The following is a 16076-nucleotide window of genomic DNA, read 5'->3' as shown; positions in this document are numbered from 1 at the left end:
TTCTGGTAGAAAAGTTCTAATATCATTTTTGGTGAACGAAATTCCGCACAGTTGACATAATACTATAGCACTGAAAAAAATCAAGCAACAATTTAAAAATTTCCTTTAAATATCTATAATTTGGAAAGAAAGTTTTTGGCTAAATTTCGCATTTTGACCAGTTTTCACAAATACATCAAATACTCAATCATCATGCATTAAATTACCAATCCAACATAAATATCATAGGGCAACCACATCGATTGGCTCATCTTTAATATCAAAATCTCGATCGAATCCCGTCATCATATGCCGCCCCTCGATACTCAAAGTTGTGTCACTGGCGGCACTGTTCGACGTCTCATCCGGTTCATTATTAGGGAGATAAGAAAAAGTCGGTGCGTCTTCGGTATCCTTATCGTAGAGTTTAATATTAGAGAGATACGGGAAATCGGGTGTTTCTCCATTATCGCTTTTTGATTCGGTATTAAAAGAATAAGAGAAAGAAGGTGAGCGATTTTGTTCATCAATTGTCAAACTCATTTCACTTGAAGTACTCCATGTCTCGTTGGCCTCAGATTCAAGGAAGTCTTGGTTGTCTATATTCGCTCCGAATTGAAACGTTTCTGATTGATTTTGGACATCTGGACTTCCACTTTTTACTTCTTCCAAATTTTGCTCCAAAAAGGAGTCTGAAGTTTTCATGTTTTTCAGGTATGTATCCAAAGTTTTCATGAAGTTGGCTTGTTCTAGATTTCTTTCATGCGTATGATCATGGTCTATAGGCTCCGTCTTAATCTCGGCTTCTGGAATCAATCCTTCATAGATAGACTGGATCGGGATTGAATCAGACAATGATTGAGGTTGTACGAAAACTGGACATGGGTTTGGCGTGTCATTCTGTTTCTCAGGTTGTTCATCGCTTTGGAGTTTCAACAGTTTAATTGGATCGTTATACCGGTGACGTTTTTGTGTAGTTTGGATGACTTCATCTCTGTTCACCTCGTTAAGTAAGTCAAAGATGTTCGTTGCCGACTTCCGCTTTTGTTTTGGCTGGCTGAGAAGTTGGTCGGTAAGTTTTCTTGTCGAAGATGGGAATTGTTCATTGTTTTTCGGTAAAAATCTCGAGAGCGAGTCTTTACGAGAATCATTGGAAGCTTGACTCTGAAAATTCGATTCTTCAGTCAAAATTAGTTTGTCTTTTGATGGAATGGTAATCGATGCGGAGATTGCGCGTGAAAGAACAGACATATCTGGTTTACAATCTAAACTATCAATAGCATTTTCATTTTCTTTGGACGGTTCTTTTGGCTTTGGTTTTCTTCGTTTTCGTAGTTTTCCAAACGCATCTACATCTAGCCATTTCTTCTTTTTATGTTTAATGGCCTTTATCGTGGGCTTTTTATGTATGCTAGGATTGACATTTTCTTTCCCTTTTGAAGACGTTGGGTGATGGTGAGTTTCAATGGAGTTTTTCTCGGTCAGTTTTGGCTCAATAGTTTTCTGGAGATTCTTCCTTTTGATGGAGTCGATGCGTTCTTTTATATCGTTAATTTCCAGTTGTAACAATTTTTCTTTGATTTTTCGATTCGATTCTTCAAAAGTATTTTCAATCAGCGAATTATTCAATGAATCGAACGGGGAGGTGTTTTTGCTTGAAGGATCGGTTTCTTGTGGTGTGTTGGCCGAAGGATTTTTCATCGAGCTCTTACTCGTTTCCATCGATTCATTAATTGATATTTGCAGTTTTGCTGTCGATTTTTCGAGGGAATCTAGTTGTTTTAATTGAATGTTCCTAGATGCACTTTTCTCGCAATCTGCATTGATTTCGTCTGAAGTATCAGTTGTCGAACCTTCAATAACACCTTGATTCGATCTGATATTTCTTTCGGGTGGATTTACGATAACACTTGTTTGAATCGAATCACTCGTTATGTTTTCATTCCCTTTCCGTTTTACTGTCGAAGATCGTTCTAGCGATTTCACTTGAGAGATTTGGATATTTGACATATCTTCGTCGTATATCCGAGCTGCTAATTCTCGGAACGAGGCTGACCGATTGTCTAAAAAATTTTGTACGAGTGGTGATATGACGGGTCGTTTATCGATTTTACTAGAACTTTTCACCTGTTTATTTGACGGTTGAAGGTTTGATAGCGGTTTCTTCAGTGCGTACGGATTTTGAACATTAGCGTTAATCTCAGCTAAAGATTTCCTCTTAAGTTCCAACAAAGTTTGTAAAGCCGTTTGATTGGCTAGTTTGTAATATTGGAGATAATCTGTTGGTAGAATAGGTAATGGTAATTTTCGGTTCTGGTTTCCCAGCCATTGGATTGTATTTGGTCTCTTCGGGTCCTGAAACATTACATGATTCGTCTTCAGCGTCATGTTTGGTTGGTTCAGATCTGGTGTTGATTGTATAATTGGTGTCTTTAGGTTCTGGTTGATTTGAGAGCTTGAATTTGGGCCGCCCATCTTTTGAGCTTCGTTTTTATTTCGACTTGTTGCAGGCATTTTTGAATGTGATTGATGCTGTTTGGAACATTTCTTTTCATTGGATTTGGTTGGCGACTGGTTTGATGGCGACTGGTTTGATGACGGCTTCTTTGAGTCTATGGTAATGGGAAAAGACAGCTCCTTCGAGTTCCTTCTTTTTTGAATTTCTGACGACTGAGGCTGAGGCAGTGTAGAGGTGTTTGTTCTCTTTGCTTTTGGTTTTATTAAAACAGCTTGCTTTGGGCTGATTGATGAAGCTGCGGTAACTTCGGTCGGCTGTGGAAATAAAGTTTTCTTCGGAAAAGGTAACTGATGTTGAGTGACTGATATCGATTGCTGGCCTCGAACATCATTTTGGAGAGAGACTTTGGTCGAGCCAAGGCTGATTAAAGGAAGTAGTTGTCCTTGCATATATGGAGCTGCTGATGTATTCGATTGCCAAGTCTTCAATTCATCAATTGTTTGTTTCGACATGTAGACTGTAGGTGTATTTGAAGCATTTTGAAATACGATAGGTGGTTCCTTGTTGGTATCAGTAATGATTCCTTTGAAAACAGCTTCCGGTGAGAAAGACGTGTTTCTTTTGGTGGTTAAGAGTTTGGACGCAATAGAACCATCTTTAGAGATACTGGTGATGACAGGCTTTGATAAGGTATAATTGTTGCTATTAACAACAATAGATGATAATGGTGAATAGTTCTCTTTGGTTTTACTAGCGATTACACGCTTGGGTGTAACAGTGTTCGACGCTTTAGATTTTTCTTTGGTAGTACTGGCAGATAAAGACTTTGGCAAGATAGGAGGAGTGTTACCATTGGCAAAAACAGATTTCGTTGAAAACTCTTTGACTGTTTGCTTCGGTAGAATAGGAATGTTGTTACTGGCGGAAACAAACATCGGTGATGTAGACAATGGTTTCGTTAAAATAGCCTTGGTATGGTTGACGATGGCAGATTTGGACGAAATAGCAATATCCTTTTCAACTGATCTGGTTGAGAGTGTTGAGGCAAGCACTGAAGATGATTTGATGGAATATTTACTTGATACTTTGTTTGATGAAGATACGGTAACGTCTGTGTGGTGGTTTTGTTTCAGTATGGATGTAGAAGATGTGATTTTGTGTTTGGCTTTGTCTTTAGGGTTGGTGAGTATCGTACCAGGGGACTTTGGCGCTGATATATTGGTGGATGTCGAAAGTTCGTTGGGTGGTATGCTCGTGACGGTAATCGATGATCCTCGATTAGGATCGTTTGCCGATGATACTTGATAAGATTCTTCTGTCTTTGTATTGATGCCAATTTCTTTAGGTTTTTGGAAGGTATATTCACGCTTCTTTGTAACTTTAACTTGATCTCCGTTATCTGGTTCAGTAGGTAGATTGTCTGGTATCGGTAACGCATCAACACGACTCTTTTTTCTAACGCTAGATGTATTGAGCACTTTTTCGGATGTATACTTTCTCTTATTGGTATAGGAAGCGTCGGATATCGATATTGGTGAAATATTTCCCTGCTTGGTTTCGTCTTGAGGATTTCCTTGGTGTTCTTTAGATGCCAAAGGACTTGTTGTCTTTTGTTGTTTGTTGAGTTTCCGGAATTTGAATGACCGCTTCTTTGTAGGGATGACGATACGACAGGATTCATTATCGTTGGATTCAATGATCGGTGATTTCATGGTGTGCGTTGTTGCTGAAGTCTTTTCGATATTTATTGCAGTTTTCGATGCCACAACAGATGCTCGAGTAAGGTTATCACACAATTGAGAAGTTTCGTTCTTTGAAAGTAAATTTGCAGTACTGGCTGACTTGATAGATTGCTTCTGTATAGATTCGAGCGAATCTATCGGCTTCGTGAGCGCCACATTAGTTGAAAAGTTATTCTTGCTTGGTCGTGTATTGGGAGGGAAATTGATTGTCAGGTTTTTATTTTGATAGAGCGGTGATAATGGTTGATCAGATTTGATGTTACAGCGGAATTCAATAGAGTTCTGCTTGCGGTTGGTCCTATCTGACTGTTGCCTGCTTGAATCAGGAAAGACAGATTGACTGAGCTTCGCAAAATTTCCCAACACCGATCGAGGGTCTTCCTTTTTAGCGTTGTTCAATGAGCTGGTTTCTGTTCCTGTGAAATTTAAAGTTATGTCATCTGCTAAGGTCACGTTATTTACTCCATTCTGATTGGCCAAGGATTTACACTCAATGATGATCGGCATTACTTCGTTATTGTCTGTTGCCATAGTTACATCATTGTTTCGAAACTCGGTTGCCAGGGACGCTTTGACAGTATTGTAATCATTCTGGGACTGTAAAATGACACTTTCTGAGTCTGTTCGTTGGATTTCACGTTGAAATTCCTCTTTCACTTGAGCGATAAAGTTTTCATCGAAATAACACAATTCTTCCATACAAACGATGAAGCGTTTGAAAACAATAATATCACAGGAGTTCATTTGTAGATTCTTTTTGAAAATAGATCTTCTTGGCGGTAAGGTGAAAGTACCTTTGGTAACTGCTGGTGTAAGTTCTTCAATGATTTGAGCGCCCTTTGTTTTAGAATCAGCTTTTGCCAAGTCTTTGTGTAGTCGAGAATTTTCGTTGACATTACTAGGAGCAAAGTTAATTGTGTTCAGCGAATATTTTAGTAGATTTTCCTTGATGTTGGCAACGTGTTGACTATTGGTTTTGACTGAATCTGCACCTATGCTGACACCTTTAGATTGCTCTAGCACGTCTTGTCTGCTGCTTCGCTGTGGTTCAATCATCATTGGTATTGTTGGTATGGTATCATCAAAACCCGAATCTTCTTTTTCAAGATCGTTTTTTTCGTTAAGATTGGAGTGCTCATCTTTGTTCACTAAGACAGTGTGTGCTTTTTCAAGACAATTTATTTCATCTACGACAGGAGTTGCATTCCCGTCTTTCAATGATACCAAATTAATCGTCCTGGCAGTGACTCTATCCACACTTGACTGTACAGCAATCTTCATTTGGAAGCCAGATTTTTCTCCTTCAGATTTGGTTTTGGAGGAATGACCAGAAGATGATTTAACATTATTCGCTGGATCCAATACAGTGGACACGAGTGTTGTTGGCTCTTGAACAGGTTCTGATAACATCTCTTGTAAACCCATCGACGTGCTATCAGCAATGAGATCTGAATTAATGCTGATTTGGTCGATTTGGAAAAATGGGCTTTCTCGGTACAGTGGGCTCAGCCAATCAAATTGAAACTTGAATGATTGTATAACCATAAACATATGTTGGCAGAGAATTGCATTGTTTTTCCATTCTGCGCAAGAGCATGATGGGAACGCAGCTTGATTACCAGCCACTGTGACAATATGTGTAGTATTGGTGTGTGTCTTTCGGGTGGTAACTTCGAACTGGTTGTGATTGATTTGTTTGATCTTCTGTGGTTGAATTTCATTCATCGGGTTCATTATGTGTGCACAGTGTGACGTCATGTTAAGAGGGATACCCAAATCAGTCATCAGTGAAGGGTTTTGTTTCGCCACGAGAACGTTGTTCGTTAGGTACGTCTTGTTTTTCAATATGTAGCTAAAAGAAAAAGACAAGAAAGTTAAAAGAATATATTATCTGAAGGACAGCCCTGTACAATCTACATTCTAAACTTATTAGAAGTACTAATCTTTAGCATTTCGACAGAATATTGTTCTTGAATCAATTCTAAAGAAACACTTTTAAATATCAATTAAAAATATTCTAGTTATTATCTGTCAATCTCGAGCAAATTACTGTATAGGTCTACGTAATGCAAAATAATATACACTTCAAATTCTACGAACATGAAAATGAAAGTATAGAATCTCACATTGGACGAAAAACTTGCTAGACTATTATAAGTAAAGGTGGGATTATAAAGTACTTGTAATACTTTTAAAGGCCTGACAATACCTTTCGAATCTATCTTTAACTAAGGTCACTGTTAATCTTTCGATCAAATGAACTATGCCTCCCTCCTTGGAACTTCTAGAAGTAGATAAAATGACAGCACCCTCGTAACATCCAATGATAGATTTCAACCATTCGTCTTTGAGAAGGACCAGCAAGTTTCTTGGCAAACGACATGCAACCCATCTCTTGAAAAGAAAAATGATAATTCATGATATGTGAATTCTGATATATAAGTAAGTTAGCTGTCAACCCAAAGGTAGGGTAGGGCGCCATTCTTTCCCCTTGATCGCGCAACTTACCCTTGATCCTTCTCTTTAATTTCCGAGCATTAAGCAGAGATGTATCAAGTAACATTTTTGAACCGTAAACATACCTAAACAAAAGCTCTACCTTTTGCACTACAGTCGCGAAATTATGAGAAAATAATTTTCATATTATTCTACAATCCCCCAATTTATATCTGAGACACTTCACATGGTCCCCCTTTCCCCCCACTGTCAGCGTTGAGTTCTCGGCCATTTCCGGACTCAACACTGACAGTGGGGTCCGGGGGACGGATTTTTATCTTGCAAAACTATTTAGAGTTCTTCTGTCTCAAGATATTTGTTGGGGGATTGTAGCATCATTAATGGTCAGACGGTTAACAGTTTTTCAATTATATCAAGCAGTATAATGCATAGTCGAGGTGGGGGGGGGACTTATTAAGGGGAACAGAACAATGGATAAAAGCGCATTAAAGTATTATTAAACATTTTTGATTCGACAACTTGTACTTTGTTTCGTGATTATACAGTCATGTTACCTTTGAACCAGCAAACCAGTTTTGGCGAAATGTTGAAGTGCTTTCAGACTTCCATATTGGACATCTGGACAATTGATTGGCATTCTGTTTGAATTCATCCATTGATGATGAGGATTGTAAAGTCTCCAAATCCCGTAGAAGTTTTGTAGAATGTTCTTTGAGGCCGTTCTTTTGGTTTGTCAAGTATTCTTCCCATTCCTGCAGACAGGAGTCTTTGTTGAAGTAATATTCCACACCTATTATCAAAGGGTGTAGACAATAGAAAACAATATACTTAGATCACCATTTCAAAGGAATAACATATTACAGATAGATCCCATAAGGTTATCTTGAAACTCCCCAAGAAAAGTGATTTCTCATTATCAACGTCCTTATATTCAGCTGGCCACTACTTCTAAAAATATAGCAAGGAAAGAAAGCGAGGGAGGGAGATGACCTGCTGACATGTAAAGAACATCAAGGATCAAGTTTGTAGAGCGAGAAACCGGTCAAAGGTCACCGCTCTTTGGGCCTTATAATATAGATGTATACAATGTTACCTGCAAATAGATGGTGAACAACTGATACCATTGTTTCAGATGGGTGAATTATTAGATATTTGGGTTTCCAAGAACTATTTATCTCTTTGAACTCAGTCAATGCTTCTGTCAATACTTTCACATGGTCGTTGTATTTATTGCAAAGTATCGTACCAACAACTTGATAGTCAACGTTCGTTTGTACACAAATTATAAACAAGGAAACAGCAATGGCTCTAAATCCACATTGCTTTGGTTTGATTTCAAGGATGAACACGATTTCTCCATATCTATTCAAAAGGTACTGTTGTTTTACCGTTTGATGAAATAAATAAAACTTTTGGATACGAAGACTGTCTTTTTTCGGTTTGTTGGCTGTTGAATCTTTGTGAGTCTGAATCTCGCCTTGTTGAAAACTTGACTGGCTTGTGATAACATTTCTTTCTTTCTTTTCATTTCCGTGACCTTGAGTAGTGCTTTCAACCATTCCTGCACTATTCCTGTTAGTGATTCTTGCAGAATTCTTCTCATCAAGTCCAACAAATATTTCCTTGGAGGTGTTGAGATCACTCTGTTTATTGTTGTCATTACATGGTGTAGGCCTATTTCTGACTTTTTGAGAAGATGTTAAAGTAGAAGTTGCAAATTCTTTTGCATCAGAATCGTTTGAAATGCTCATCTGAGCGTCTGGCAATTCACTGTCCTCAGATTGCAAAGACTCTGGTGTGCAAGTGTTAGCTCTATCAAATTTTTCCTCCTTTGCTTCGGAAGTGTTTAAAATGTTGAGCTCAGTCTTCTGTACTTCACTGTTTACACATTGGACGACTTTAGGACACTGACCATCTCTCTTATGAACCTGTTCATTTCTTCCTGAAGTATTTGACGTGTGTTTTAGTTCTGCTGAAATGGTGGTTCCCTGTTCTTGTTTGTTAGAGAAATGTTCTAGTTCCTTGTTCACATTGCCAGCGGCCACCCTATCTTTCATTCTAACATAACTTGTTATTTTGCTTCTATCAGGAGGTGTGTCGATCTCGAAAATGACTTTATCTCCGTTCTCTCTCATTACCGTAAACTGACCATTCAAATTCGCGATATCATCTTTTGTCATTGTGTAAAAAAGATGTATGATTTTTCTGTTGTTCCCCACTTGATGAGCTCCCGGATAATAACGCTTATCAGTCTTCTCTGGAAGTGTTTGACCGTAAAAAAGTTCACCAACAATAAACTGTTGATTGATTTGAGTGGTAGTGAAGTCTTGTAGCACCATATCTTGTATTTTTAAGATTATTTGCTTGTCTAGATTGTTCGATGTGGCCTAGAAAAAAAAAGAAATTTCAGGGTAAATTTTTTTCTCGAACGGTACATATCTTAGACTAATCTCAATAAAGGTTTACTGATCATGTAACACCCTTTCCTGAAATTAAGGGGTTAGCTCTTAGGATCTCTAGCATCTTCCACGGAGCGCAAACGCATGTAATTGGTATTTCCAAGAGTATCTGTTTACTAGGAAATATTTGCTGGGGAGTTTTCTCCTGTAAAACCGGCTTTCGATGAAAAAAGTCCACAAAGAAAGTAATATTGAAGGTTGAGTAGTTTTTTTAGATTGTCATTTTTTTAAACAGTTTTAATTGATTTTGAAAAAACTATCCATCTCAATTACCCTCTATCTCAAATCTCGAATATCTCTATTTCTTGCATTAAAAGTTGGAGCCAATTAAAGAAAATAAAGTTAGTTACTCGAGATTCGTGATAGTGGGTAGTTGAAATCTTACTGCATTTTTAACTAGCCAGGAAACCTTTCGACGAAAACTAGTTTCCTGAATCCAATCTTTCTGATTTTTATAATGACTATGGCCTTTAAGCAATGGGTTTGGTCGCCAGGAGAGACCTGGCACAGTTTTCTGTGCTCGTATTTTGTTTGTCACGAGAAAGCAATTATTTTACTCTTAACGACTTTAGAAAATTCTCTAGATCATGTCAAAAGTCAAAGAATGTTTCAGAGATGAAAAGATGAACATTTTTTTCAACAAAAAATTTATATCTGTGACACTTCATAACATTAGCGAGCTCATGTATTTGCACTGAACCGATTTGGAATAGCCCGCAGTTTTGACCCGCAAAATCGAGGACGGTAAAAGTGCTGATTTACCATTAGACAAATTAGAACCTTACCACCTCCGTCGCAGAAAAACACAATACATAAACTCGGTATTATGAGAAGGGGTTTTTAGATGCAATCTGGCTTTCTCTCTTCAACAGTATAGCAGAAAAGAGTCATAGCCAGATTTTTAAGCTACATTTTTACAAAATCAATCAGACTGTAGTAAAAATAAACCAGCTGCGCTGGAAGGTCGCCTGAATACAGTAGCTTAAAGAGCTTAAAAGTTTGAAAAAAGTAAAAGACGAAAAGCTTAACATTGTAACATGTGATTTGCGAATGTGTAAAATCAATAAAAAGCAACGTGCTTTTGATTCGTGTCAATGTCAAAATTGCTGAAATTGACTTTAAGTTAATGTTAGAAAAGATAAAATGAGATTGGAATCAGCCTGAACAAGCTAGATGCTGAATGGACCTACCTGATGATGATAGTTGGATAGCAATTCGAGGAGAAAAAAATCAGTCAAAAAATATAGCGTTTAGCGAAAATGCATAACGCAATAAATTCATCATTGATTGTTGATAGGGGGAGAGGGAAGGGTTGTAGGGGGAAAAAAATTGAAAGTTCTGGTCACAAAAATCAGTTTTATTGACAATTGAATCATGCTTGGTGGTGAGCATTGTTATCAATAATGTTTTTGTGTGAAAAACATAGAAATACAAGGAAAAAATCTAATGAAAATCAGCAAAAACGGCGATTTCCGGCATTTTCAACCAAAAAAAAAACCTCAAACTCAGCCATGTTTTGAGCATTGGGAATACACATCTTTCTGCAAAAGATCAGAAAAAACTTTTGATGAAAATTCGAGAAAATGTAAAAAAACCGGTTTTTCCGGCATTTCTAAAATCGGGCTCCGTCACATTTTAGATATTGTCATTTTGCATCAGTGTGCAAAATTTCAAAAAAAAATATAAAGTTACAGCTCATGAAATTCAAGAAATACTGTCTTTCCGGCAAAAATAGGTTGTTCCGGCGATTTTTAAATAGCTCCGGCTTCAAAAATCAATTTTATTAAAAATTGAAACATGCTTGATGGTGGGCATTGCTATTAATAATGTTTTTGAATGAAAAAACAACCAATTGTAAGGAAAAAGTCTAATGAAAATCCAGAAAAACGGCGATTACCGGCATATTTACGGCATTTTCGGCCGGAAAAAAAATTTCCTCAAAACTCGGCCATGTTTTGAACAATACATCCAGAAAAACGGCGATTACCGGCATATTTACGGCATTTTCGGCCGGAAAAAAAATTTCCTCAAAAATCAAACTCGGCCATGTTTTGAACAATATTATTACGCATCTTTGAGCAAAAAATCAGAAAAAACTAATGATAAAATCTCGAGAAAATGCCAAAAAAACAGTTTTTCCGGTATATTTCCGGCATTTTCGGCCGGAAAAAAATGTTTTTCGAAAATCGGGCTCCATCACTTTTTAGGTATTGTCATTTTACATCAGTGTGCAAAATTTCATAAAAAAATATAAAGTACAGCTCGAGAAATTCAAGAAATACCGTTTTTTTTTTTTTTTCTTTTTTTTTTTTCCCGGCGAAAATCGGCTGTTCCGGCAATTTTTAGAAAGTTCCGGCTTCAAAAATCAGTTTTCTCGACAATTGAACCATGCTTGATCGTGGACATTGCTATTAACAATGTTTTTGTGTGAAAAAACAACCAATTAGAAGGAAAAAGTCCGATAAAAATCTGTAAAAACGGCGATTTCCGGCATATTTCCGGCAGTTTCGGCAGGAAAAGAATTTTTCTCAAAAATCGGACTCTGCCATGTTTTGGGCATTGCTAATACGCATCTTTGTGCAAAAAATCTGAAAAAACTAATGATGAAATCTCGAGAAAATGCCAAAAGACCGGTTTTTCCGGCATATTTCCGGCATTTTCGGCCGGAAATGATTTTTTTTCGAAAATCGGGCTCCGTCACATTTTGGGCATTACCATTTTGCATCATTGTGCCAAAAATCAGAAAAAACTAATGAGCCAATCTCGAGAAAAGCTGGTAACAGACGGACGGACGAACGAACAAACGAACGGACGGACGGACACCGGTTAATTTATAGGACCTCCAAGGTAGGTCCAAAAATATTCTTCAGAAACAAATACCAAATATGTTATATAATATTCCTTTTGTCATTCCTACAATCTTAAAGGTTTTCAGAAAGATATCAATTTTTAAAACTAACATTAGGGATATTGGTGAAAATAGCCTAAATTTGTTTTAAAGGGATAAAAAAACTGTTTGAGTTAAGGACACATTCAAGTTATAGGGTTCGAGTTTGAAGACGATCACTTAATCATATCATGTTTAACTTATATCAATGAGTGTTTCTTGTTTGTACAATAAAAAATTGCTGCAAGAAAGTTTCAATAAATTAATATAGTAAATCTAACAAAAGTCGAAGTAATCTTAACAAAAGTAAAAATTTTGGAGCGGATTTAATATGGCTGCTGGCTTGAAAAATTTAGCGGGAATTTATTTGCCTTAAAATAGATAACATTTGGGGGAAGAAAACAATAATCTAAATTTGGCGGAGGATGGCAGTAAAAGTTAAATTTGGGTGATTTTGGCCCAATCCACCAAATTAAATTCCCGCTATAAAGTTTAATTTTTCAAGTTAATCGCCAAATTAAATTCCCTCTGAAAAAACGTTTTCGGCAATGCGCCGAATTAAATCTCGCCAAAATTTTAATGGGCTCTTCCAGAAAAAAATCTTACATGGGGGGGGGGGTGGAGGATATAACAATTTTTTAGTGATTTACCCCAGGTGACTTTTGCCCCCCCCCGGACCCAAAATTACCCCTGGACAGAGCAATTTACCCCACAATTACCCCTGGACAGAGCAAATTTACACCCCGGACAAGGCAAATTTTGATGATTTTTTGCTACCCCCGGGCAATATATCCTCCACCCCCTCATGTACAAATTTTTTCTGGAAGAGCCCAATGTAGGTACACAATGTCACGTTGTGTAATTAAAGCTCCAGCAACTATCTTGATAACTCCATGTTTCAATGGATGCAAGGGAAACAACAACCATAATCAAAAGGGCCATTCCAGAGAAAGGATACGTAACGTCACTCTCATTTTTGACCAGATGCCAGTAGGGACCTATATAGAGACAGTTGTTCAGCCGGGTATAGACTCAAATAATTGCAGTTGACAACTGGACAATATCTTGAAATGGCCCAAAAAGTGAGCTTGAAATAAAAGAAATAAACTGGCTGCAAAACAGCCGACAGTTGTATGTTTATTCAAGAGATTTTAAGTCAATACTCGCAATGGTTACATAAAATTACTCGTCTTGGAACGGTGAATTATCAATCAATTCTTGCTTTAGGTGATAAATGTTACTTTTGCTTCAAATCTGCTAATTGTAAAGGAATTCATGGTATAACTTGATCTGGCGATTAATACATTGGTTAGGTTGCCATATGCAGCGAGTGATCTTGGTTGGGACATACTATCAACTGTTATCATAGATTTCGAGTAATTGAACAAACTACATCCATCTTCTCTTCCAAATCTTTAACCTCAAAAGTGATTCTAGTGAAAGGAGGTTTGTTTTTTAACAACATCACGAGTGTGGTAGTTTGAATGGAATAATGAAGGACTATAAATTTGAATTTTGATGAAACATTATTGTAGTTGTAGATTTAAAATCTACATCAAGAATCATCTGCTGCTTGCACTTGCAGTAGAAACTTTCGATAACTTTCGATAACGAGGCTTTTAATTATCTCCGTTATTTAGATTTCATGAAACAAGTGCGCTAATTACTACCGAGCTAATTAGAATCTATACACCCCAAATACTGTCTGATAAGTTTGCGTGGCGTAATATAACGGAGATAAAATGGCTTATGCAAGAATTTACGCGGGAAATAATTTCCCGATTCCTTGAACATTAAATTCCGAATCGGGCGACCAAACTTTCAATTTTTTTGTCTTGAGGAGAAACACCTAATTTAAAGTTCTCCTTTCACTTGCGTGAGGCGACCAATAACAGCCTGAAAATCGAATCACCTTTAACAAACAAAAACGATTACGTAACATTTGTATGATAAAGTGCTTTTATTTTTTATGTGTTTAGTTTTTAAGAGGCTTTTCTAATAATGCCAAATCATAATTCCATAAAAAAATATCAATCTGATTTTACAATCTGGAATGAAAAATCGGATAAAAGTTTTACTTCAAACAAATCAATACGTAACTCTGAGTTTTATATGTTTATAAATGTCTTGACTTGTGCACTTTTTCTCATTTTCATAACGAATGGATATTGAGAAGGTCAACATAACAATCCACATTCAAGCAATCATGGTCAACTTTACATATCTCATTATTGTAATGTCAATTTTTAAAATTCTAAAACCAACTAGTGGATCATTGTTATGTAATGAAAGAAAAAATATCACCATCATCCCTCATATTGACAGTGACTGGTCAGATCACGTAATTGAGGGTTTTATTGAAAAGCCATCAACGCAGCTGAGATACTTCATCAAGTCTTTGTTTGATATGGGTTGTTTTGATGTATGGATTTATTCACCCATTCAAAACCTTTGTATTCACCAGACAGAAGAAAACTACGTTCCATTTCTCGATACAGAGTGGATTGCTACAACAAGCACAGATGATAAAGAAATTGTGAATCTTTTGTCAGATATACCTCACAGTAACGATCAAGTCGAACAAACACTATTATTTGTATCTGTCCAATATGTCATAAATTCATACAAGAGAAGTGTCAAAAGGGCATCTAACTTTGTAACAAAACTGAAAGCAATAAAACAGAAAAACAACATTATTATCATATGCCTGACAAGTTCTTCACTTTGCCACGAGGGTAAGAAATGGCTGGACAATCAGAATGTCATTCATGCAGATCTCTACAACACACTTTTCAATCCTCACCTACATCGCATATTAATCGATCTCGTAAATAACCCTCAGCGCGATTGGCGAGAGAGATATACTGGAGGTATAAAAAATAAATGCAAGATATTAAACAGCACGAATGCATTCATATGGCAAGTTTATAAACCGTTTCAAATGGAGTTATTTCCAGAAGTTCGATATGCGATCGACTTCTTAAATGACTTTTTTGTTAATAAAACAATACATACAAGTACGACACGATCGAATGCCTTGAATGGCAATTCATACTACACGTTGCCCTACGAATTTACGGGAAGAGTGTTCACTCTTTCAGAACTTCATAAAGATGCCACGGGTATAACAAACCACGTGAAAGATATAGGAGGAGATAATCAGGTTCATTTTATCTTCTTTTTTAAAGAAATAGAACCTGACTTCAACCAGCCACCGTTCACATTCAACAACACAATCAGAATCATAATCGATGACAACATAACCGTGTCTCCAATGACGACCAAAGATGGCGATTTCGTGATATGGGAAGAAGACACAAAAAGTCCATTATTGATCAGTATGCTTATCGAAAAAATGTACTCCATTTTGTGTAATTGAAATGACAAAAAGACATCATAGCTCAAATTATATATTTTATTCCAACAATAAAATTTATTCGGAATTCTGATTTCGCCCATTAATGATGAGTTAAATCTATCGCAATGAACCGCAAATAAAAAAACAAACTAATTTCTCAATTTGGGATGTAAGTTCAAACTTTGAGAGACTTGTTTATGACATGATAGGTTAAATGGTTTACCATCGTGTATTTTGTATATTGGTACCCGTTAGATTGATTTTACGGATTTTCTGACTCTTCCCTATTGAAACAATTTAAAAAATGCAAAACATTAAAAATTAATTTTGTAATATTATCTTCGGTGATTTAATTTGTTTAGCATTTCTTTATAGATGTAAAATATACATGGTTTATAAAAGTTCCAATCCACGCCAGCCTCTTTTTTTAAAATTGTTTTAGATTTTTGGGAATTTTGTTTGCTCGTACATAATATATAATAGAGGCACACGATTTTAAAACTCTTTCAGTTTTGAGCCTTAAAAAAATATGTATTGGGAGTTTTTATTTCCGGGAAATAGTACTGGGGGGGGTAATTATTTCGGGCATGCTTCTTCCTGTGACACGTGACACATACCTGTTCGCTAGGATTATGGAATCGATGAGTTGAATCTTTCGGGAAGGACAAAACGTAAACAACTTTCCGTCGAAGTTCTTTATCTTCTGCAAGCAAACTTTCCCTCAATACATCAGTTA

This window comes from Clytia hemisphaerica, unplaced genomic scaffold, assembly GCF_902728285.1.
Source record: "Clytia hemisphaerica strain Z4C2 unplaced genomic scaffold, Clytia hemisphaerica genome assembly, whole genome shotgun sequence".
Taxonomy (NCBI): Eukaryota; Metazoa; Cnidaria; class Hydrozoa; order Leptothecata; family Clytiidae; genus Clytia; species Clytia hemisphaerica.
This window is presented reverse-complemented; position numbering follows the sequence as displayed.